At 42.7% G+C, this 8,812-nt stretch overlaps 1 protein-coding gene across 2 annotated transcripts in view; it reads left to right on the forward strand.

The window, feature by feature from the left end:
* Positions 1-635: 635 nt before the first annotated feature.
* Positions 636-8,812, forward strand: part of nlrx1 (NLR family member X1) — a 28,325-nt gene continuing 20,148 nt past the window's right edge. The window contains exon 1 of one of the 2 annotated variants that reach the window (XM_048615666.1): positions 636-715. The gene's annotated coding sequence lies outside the window, so the exon portion shown is untranslated. Of the gene's footprint in view, positions 716-740; positions 1,513-8,812 lie in introns of those variants that run through there. The other variant, XM_020517295.2, reaches the window with a different exon arrangement.

Here is an 8,812-nt window from a genome sequence, read left to right on the forward strand (position 1 = left end):
GGTGAGAGGAGAAAGATTTAAATAAAACATGAGGGGCAATTTTCTTACACAGTGGTTCATGTGTGGAATGAACTTCCAGAGGAAGTGGTTGCAATGTTCAAAAGATTTTTGGGTTAGTACATGAGTATGAAATGTTTGGAGAGATATGGGTCAAGTGCAGGCAGGTGGGAATAGTTTAGTTTGGGAACATGGTTGGCATAGATTGGTTGTGCTGTATGACTGTGAGATCAGCCCTGATTGTATTGAATGCAGGAGCAGGTTAGAGGGGCTGCTCCTAGTTCTTATGTTCTTCCCGTTTTGCCAACTGAACTCCTTCATCCCTGGAATTATTTTAAGAAGCCTTCTCTTGAACCTCTCTAAAACTTTGACATTCTTCTTAATATCCACTGGCCAGATGGTCTTCTCTTAGTCCTCCAGCTATGTGGCTGGGTGGGTGTATTTCACAGTCCTTCAACATGACCTCCAGCCTCTCTGCCCCCTCCACCCTTTGGTCACCCATCCTCATTTGGGGTGGGGCAAGGCAATCAGAAAGTAAACAGACTCTTCATTGTTCAATTGGAAAGTCTTTGACGGTTGGTCTGCCCACATCCATCTTAAAAGGTAAGGCTAAAAGGTACTATTTATCTCTTGTGATGCAGTGGACCAGAAGGCCTAGCTTCAAGTCCGACCTTCTCCAGAGTTGTCTCATAACCCCAATGAAAACTAATTGCTGAAGGTGCGCAGTAGCAATTATGGAGAGAGAAAGCGAGTTACTGTTCCCAGTCTGATGTGACAGTTCTTCATCATTGGTCTGAAAGGTTAATTTAAAATATTTGCAGCTTATTTTGAGAGTAGTAAGCTGTTAACAAGAATTGTGCTACTTTCCCCACCAGGGGAAAAGACTTGCAGCTGTCATTAATGAATCCTCATTTCCTGAATGGATTCTCCGGGAAAATTTTGGATAAACTATCAATCTTAAACACTTGGCAACACTGGAAAAAAAGGATTACAAAATAGTAGCTATTGTGGTCAAATGATTGCCAGAGATTGCTTTCAGACAGTAAACTCAGTATCACAGATTTATAGTGCTCAGGGGAGAGTGTGGATAAATGTATGGTTTTACCAGATAGACAGACACACAGTGGGCTGAATAGCCTCCGGCTGGACATGTATTAATCGTCACGCAGTTTGAGGAAAAAGCGAAAAGTAGAACCAAATTTAGGAAGTTGACGTTTGCAGCCAGAGTAGTTTTCTGTGCTGCACAGATTTTGGCAGGAAGTTAGTGAAGGGGATCACAGAAGGAGACGGTGACGAATCAGGGGTTAAGTCTACAACTGCATCGGACCAGGTATCGCTAACCAGAAGACAATATTAACTAACCGTGAAGCAGCCTCAAGATGAGTTTAACCCTGGATCAGATCCGCTGTTAGTGTAGTCTGGACTCTAGTTACACTGCCTTGCTGAGAACCAGGAACTCGCTCTGTCTCTGCTGGGCCTGGTACTGCAGAACCGTCGTGAAACCATTAACTCGAGGTAACTTTCTGAAAGGTTTTAGCTGTTGTCTCGTAAACTACCAGAAGTTTGTGTGAAATTTCTTTCTTTTTGCAAAAACTTTTAAGTAAAATTAGTATTCCTTTAGTCGTTTTGATGAGAATGAGCACTCGAAATGTTTGCTTTAAATAAAGATCCCATTTTCCTCCGTCTCTATTCCTGTATCCCGCTGTAATTTTCCCCATTAGGGAATTAATTCTCCTGTGGTTCCGTTAATAGCGCCCCTCCCTTCTGTTTGGAGCTGCACAACTACATACACACCCATCAGGGAGTGCTGCACTGTCGGAGGCACGGTTTTTCCAGGTGAGATGTTGTAACAAGGCTCTGTGTGTTTGCCCCCTTGCAGAGCATTAGGGGGCGTCTGCTCAGTATTTATCCTTTCACCTACATCTTCGGGTAGAGAACAGAGAAAGACAGGCCTGACCCAGAGTGGGTCAGACAAGAGCTTGAATACACTTCAACTGCAACAGAGATCAAAAACCGTACCCACCATCTTCCCCCCACCCCCCCGCCTTTGGCAAACTGGAGCCCTGTGGATTTGAGCTGCAATGAAGACATACACGTTTACCTGCAAGTGGGAGTCTGGATCTATGGATGGTGATTACAGAAGCTCCAATTTCTTTCCATTACATGGTGGTAAATCACTCCAACTCTTGCTGACTGCCATCAGCATATGTTAGAAGGATTTACAAGCTTATGAACACACCTTCCTTGTTCATCTAGTTCTAGAGTGGAACTCGAACCCGGAATGTCTAGCTTAAGCACAGACCCCTGAACTGTAGCAACAGCTACTCTCCAAAATGTACTTCATTGATTTTGGGACAACACGAGAGGGGTCCTGACAGAGGTGTATAAGGTTATAAGGGACATGGATAAGGTGGATGTAAAAGTACTTTCCCCATTAGTAGAGAGGTCAATAAATTTAAGTTGAGGTAGCAGGCTAACAGGGGAGTTCAGAGTCAAAGGGATTGCAGGGGACTGAGTTGGATGATCAGCCATTATTATATTGAATGGTGGAGCAGGCTCGAAAGGCTTAATGGCCTGCCCCTATTTTCTATGTAAGAGAAATATTTTAACTCTGGTGTGAGTGTGGAATTTACTGCTTGAAAGGGTGGCCAAGTCAGATACTATTGTAACATTTTGATAGTGTTTAGATATTCACTTGTCTTCGGGGATATGGATTGAGAGCTGGAAAATGGGATTGGTGTAGTCAGACTTTTGACTGGTGCAGACATGATGGGCCAAGTGGCCTCCTGTGCTGTAAAAGCCGGCAAGCCTGCGAAAGATGACGTAGAGGTCAGTTCTTTCTCTCAAGTTGATTCCTACTGTTTCAAACACGATGCAGTTCTGTTGTATTTAACTTTTCAATCTTATAGTTATGATCGTACTTGCATTTTCCACCATGATTAAATCCTCTTAAAAACTGATCTCCTATCCTGAGACATTGCATGTATCACCACTTCACTCAATGTGGAATCTAACAAAAGTTTCCAACCCCACAATACGCTTATCCCAACCAACTGAGAACAGAGAAGGGAGTTGTTTTGTTTTCTAGTGGGTGGTTTCTCTACTGATTTTGTGTAAAACTACCTGTTTGTTCAGAGAACTGTTGAAACCAGGACTAATAGATGACCTGAAAATGCATAATCCACTTTCTAAATTAGTCTGTTTTACCCCACACCTATTTCCCTCATGTTGAGATGATGTTAAATTCTGATCTGAAAAACTTCAGGCACGAGAATTTGAACAAAATTTTGCGCCTGAATACTGGACATTTCTACCCAGAGCGTCGTTCAAAAAGGTTTTACTGTCCATTACCCCAATGACCACTTTTTACCACCCCCGTACTGGCTTTGCTCCTCTCACCCTCCCCACGCTCCTCTCCTGTCTCCTCCTTGTCTCTTGCCTTCTGCCCTATTTTGGAAACATGAGACCAGTGAGAGGGGTGAATTGACCTTCCTTTGTAGTTTCCCGATTACCTCATCAGCCACATGCCCCAAGGCCTGGGATCTGGAGCCTGAATGTTGCTGGGCTATTGGTAAAGGTCACTCAGTGAGCAAGGTGTTCCATTTTTAATAGCTGTTCAGGCTGTTTACATGCTTAAAGCTAGGATTGGATTTCAGCGTCGTAAACCCAGTTACAACACACAGTACAACCACAGCTGAAAGAGTGAAAATAAACATGAAACTAATCTTGGATTCAATTAATTGCTGAATCTATGCAGTAACTACATTTTTTTTTCCCCAAATTCTTTTATGGGGATCCAGGCATCATTAGCTAGGCCAGCATTTATTGCCCATCCCTAAAGGGGCAGTTAAGGTTCAGTCTCAATCCTGTGAGTCTAGAGTCATATGTAGGCCAGACCAGGTAAGGATAACAGAATTTCTTCCCTATTAGTGAACCAGTTGGATTTTTCTGACAAATGACAATAGTTTCATGGTCATCATTAGACTCTTTGTTCCAGATTTTTAAGAAAAAAATTGAATTCAAATCTCATCTGTCGTAGCATGATTTAAACAGAACATTACCTGGGTCTCTAGATTAATAAACTAAGCAACTAATAGAGTGAAGTCCAGGAGGTGTTGGTGTATTAAACTAAATATACTCTCACTCATTTAAATAACGGGGGCATTGAAAGTCCAAGACCCGTCTATTTCTATACTACTTCCACTATCCTAGTGGTTGCATGATACAATCACAAAGGACTTATTGACTGATCACTGATCAATCTCAATGAGGCTAGAAATGACTCAAATAAGGTATGGAAACCCTGATTCTTTTTTTTTTTTGTTCACTCATGGGATGTGGGCATCGCTGGCTGGCCAGTGTTTATTGCCAGTTCCTGGGTGGTGGTGAGCTGCCTTCTTTAAACTGTTACAGTCCACGTGCTGTAGGTTGACCCACAATGCTTTTGAGGGAAGTAATTTCAGAACGTTTGAGAACTCTAGCAAGCAGAGGTCTAAAGTCACCTGTTCCTTCCAAGCCGCACTATATGCATCATGTCTTAGTTTGTGTATCCCAGAATCTTATCATCTGCATTTGAATGAAGCAATCTTAACTCTCTCTCTCTCCACTCTCACTCCCAAGAGCTTTTTCCACATTGGCCGCTGACTAGAATATTGTTTCTGTTGTTTTGCATTTACCCTGCCATTCTCCAGTTTTCAGAACCCTGTGGTTCTACTGGTACAAGCTGAAACATGACTGTCATGAGTGACAACGTCTAGATCTTCTTGGGATCAATTTAAGAGTATTACTCCTGCCTCTCCCTCAACTCTCTTTGCATACATCCATCAAGTCGAACTAGAGAAGCAACAAGTGAATTTCTATGGTTGAAGCTAGGTGCCCTCTGGTGGAGTGAGTCATGCCATTTGGCAATGTCACACCCAGCCAATTGAGCCAAGAAAATGTGAGTGTAATTCTTGCTTTGTACTGATAGCCCTGACAAAATAGCAACTGTTATCTTCAGTACTTACGGATAAAGGAGGGGACAGGTTGGATCATTTTTCACTCCATACTGTTGCTCCCTGTCATAAAGGGAGTGTTGGATGGCAGCACAACTGAGTTTAGCTGGATTATGCTTGAGGACCCAGTACCATGTGAACCCTCTCTAGCCGGGGAAAGAATCAGCATGTGAATGAGGTACTCCAGCAAACCAAGACAAGAGCTCCAAACTCGGTTAGTAGCTTAAAGAAAATTGAAAAAGGCAATTACAGTAAGTTGTACAAACTCATAGTTGTGTCTAAAGATTGCCTCCACTTTAATGGAAAGGTGGGCTGTGCCCCTACAAGTGCTGTAATTTGTGGAAATACTTTCAAACATTTAAAAAATAATATTAAACATTTACAACCTTTAGAAAAAAGCAAACTTGCATTAGGTATTTGCATGCTCTTAAGGCATCAGAAAATATATTTTTTAAAAAAAACCAACTCCTTAACTGTTCCAGCCAAAATTGGGCACAGTTGCAGGATGTTTTCATAAGGTGGTGCTTATGTGATGTCGGTGATCGTTTGTGTGGACTGGGTAAATTGAGTGAACAGTAAGCAATTGGTTCAGAGCAAGGAGCGCGGTTTGTTATTGGTTCAAGGCTACTCAATTGACAGAGTTTGACAGCAACAACAGAGACATCCAAGGTTGGTAATTAAATATGTGAGGGTGAGGGAAGGTTGTGGGCAAATTGCAGAAGTGGTGCTGAGATCTTGAGGGAAATTTTTCTTTAAACTTTTTGAAGGACTAGTTGCTGGCTGAATCACCATTTATTGCCCATCCTGATTGCCCACGGGGAAAGTGGTATTGAACCCTCTTGAACTTCTGCAGTTCATGTGCGGGAACCTCAGTGCCATTAGGGAGAGAATTCCAGGATTCTGACCCAGCGACAGTGAAGGAACGGCGATATATTTCCAAGGCAGGAAGAGCGCGGCTTGGAGGGGAAGTTGCAGTTGGTGGTGTTCCCATCTCTCTGCTGCCCTTGTCCGTCGAGATGTAGAAGTTGCAGGTTTGAAAGATGTAGCTGAAGGAAGCTTACCCAGTTGCTGCAGTGCATCTTGAAATGGACCCTGTGCAGTGCTGGTGGAGGGAGGGAACGATGGGGTGTTAATGAAGTGGGTTGCTGTGTTCTGGTTGGTGTTGTGCTTCCTAAATGTTCTGATAGTTGCACCCAGTCAGGCAAGTGGGGAGTATTCCATCATACTCCTGACTGTTGCCTTGCAGATGGGGAACAGACTCTGCAAAATGAGGAAGATGGTACAATGGTCAATGGGTAAAACTAACTGGGTTTTCACCACTACCCTTCACTTTAATGAACCTCTAAAGGTTCACAGATGTGCTGTTTTCCATTTGTTCCCCAAACAATAACTTGCATTTACACAGCACCTTGACATAGTAAAGTATCTCTCATTGAACAGAATCCGACACTGAGCCATCTCAAAGCATTCAGGTGGGTGACAAGGCTTGGTCAAAGAGGCAGAGAGGGAGGTTCAGGAAGTAAATTTAAGAGGTTCTTCCAGACTTCATCCACTGAATTAATCTGAAGTGAATTCTAAATTCTGCACATGCACAGAACGTTCAGGAGGTCTAGCAGCTCTTGCAGAATGAAAGATAGAGTTAACGCTTCAGATCAATGACTTTTCATCAGAGAACCAAAGGATATTGGAGTTGATCAGTTTTTAAATAAACATGAGAGACAGGGAAAGAAAGGAGGAGGAGGACTGTGATTGAGAACAGGGTAGGGGTGATTCAGTAGAACAGGAGCAGAGACGGTACCAGGTAAATGGAGATGGCATTGGTAGAATTAAAGAAACAAAAGATGAGTGTAAAAGAGGTTAGTGATTACATGATGTGTCAAGTTGGTCTCAACAATGTTGAGGCCAGAGGTCTTTGAGGTGCTTGTTGACACGATGTTTCCTGCGTTACATTGGAACATTGCAGTCAGATAGAGAGATAAAAGCAATTGACCAGAGGTTGGGTGATCATGCTTTTAACCACCTAATCAGTGCAAATGAACCAAACTCCCTGCTGTTATCAAACGAGGAAATAGAACGACAAAATACTTGTTTTTTTTTGTGTGGTGAGCAATATTTACACCAATAAAATTCAGCCTGTACACTGATTTTGCAATCTCTGGACTAACCATTTTAAACCTCATCCCGCTTGGTTTTGGAACATTTCTAGAGATACACCTGAATCTTGAAATCCTTCTCATCACGAGAGAAAGTTACGTTTAATGATTTTGTTACAAAGATCCTTTTACATGTACTAAGTAAAGACTTAAAATGTTAAACACCCTTCAATCTTAACAAAGCCTCCTGATTGCAATGACTGATTTGATAGAAATGTTCAGAGGTTTCTCGTTGTTGAACCAGTCTCCCCATAATCCTTTGACTGTCCACATCAAACTGCTCTTATTTATTTACCCTCCTAGCTTCAGCCTTTGCCATCAAAGGGCCTACAGAAGTCCAGACTTGGCAGGGGATTACTAACGTTTGGTTTGAAGACTAGCTTTTTGTTCTTGGCAGGCAATATTTTGTTTGTAGATGCCTTGAGGATTTATTATTTGCTTAGCCTGCTTTCAGTCTGAGGACATTTTGTGGGCACACCTAAGGCTGTCATTTCAGATTTGAAACTTGTATTTAAAGAGGCCTGTGCTTGTAGCGGCGGTCATGAACTTTATCTGCACACATGACTTCCTTCTTTACATCTTTAGCTGATAAGTCAGTTTAAAAACTGCAGTGGAGTAGCCAACATTCCATCTTCTAACCCCCAGAAATATGAGTTCACCCAAGATATTTTCCTAATCAATCTGTTCAGAGATGTTATGACACACCTTTGGAACAGGTGGGACTTTGAACTTGAGCCTCCTGCCTCAGATGTAGGGAATCTACCACCACACCACAACAGCCCCTACTCTGCTGCTCAGATCCTAACTCCCACCATTCACTCAGTGCTCCTGATAGCACAGATTATAAGAACATAAGAAATAGGAGCAGGAGTAGGCCATCTGGCCCATTGAGCCTGCTCCGTCATTCAATAAGATCATGGCTGATCTTTTTTGTGGACTCAACTCCACATACCTGCCCGCTCACCATAACTCATAATTACTTTAACTGTTCAAAAATCTATCTATCTTTGCCTTAAAAACATTCAACAAGGTAGCCTCAACTGCGTCACTGGGCAGGGAATTCCACAGATTCACAACCCTTTGGATGAAGAAGTTCCTCCTCAACTCAGTCCTAAATCTGCTCCCCCTTATTTTGAGGTTATGCCCCTTTGTTCTCGCTTCACCCACCAGTGGAAGCAACCTCCCTGCTTTATCTTATCTATTCCTTTCATAACTTTATATGTTTCTATAAAATCCCCCTTCATTCTTCTAAATTCCAATAAGTATAGTCTCAATCTCTCCTCATAAACCAACCGTCTCAATCCCCAACCTAGTGAACCTCCTCTGCATCCCCTGCAGTGCCAGTGCGTCCTTTCTCAAGTAAGGAGACCAAAACTGTACGCATTACTCCAGGAGTAGCTTTACCAGCACCCTGTACAGGCTCCTGTTTTAACTAGGACCCAGGTATTGAAGTTCTCATCGTTTTCTAAATCCCTCCAAGGCCATTCCTTTCCCCCTCTCTGTAGCCTGCTGTAACCCTACAGCCCTCTGGAGATCACAGCACAGAAAGAGGCCTTTTGGCCCATTTGAGTCTGCACCAGTCAAAAACAACCTTTCCTGCCCTCCCCACATCACAGACAAAGATTGAATGAAGGGAATTTTTGGGGTTATGGGTAACATAAGGAAACA

This window comes from Rhincodon typus, chromosome 32 (genome assembly GCF_021869965.1).
Source record: "Rhincodon typus isolate 14 chromosome 32, sRhiTyp1.1, whole genome shotgun sequence".
Classification (NCBI taxonomy): domain Eukaryota; kingdom Metazoa; phylum Chordata; class Chondrichthyes; order Orectolobiformes; family Rhincodontidae; genus Rhincodon; species Rhincodon typus.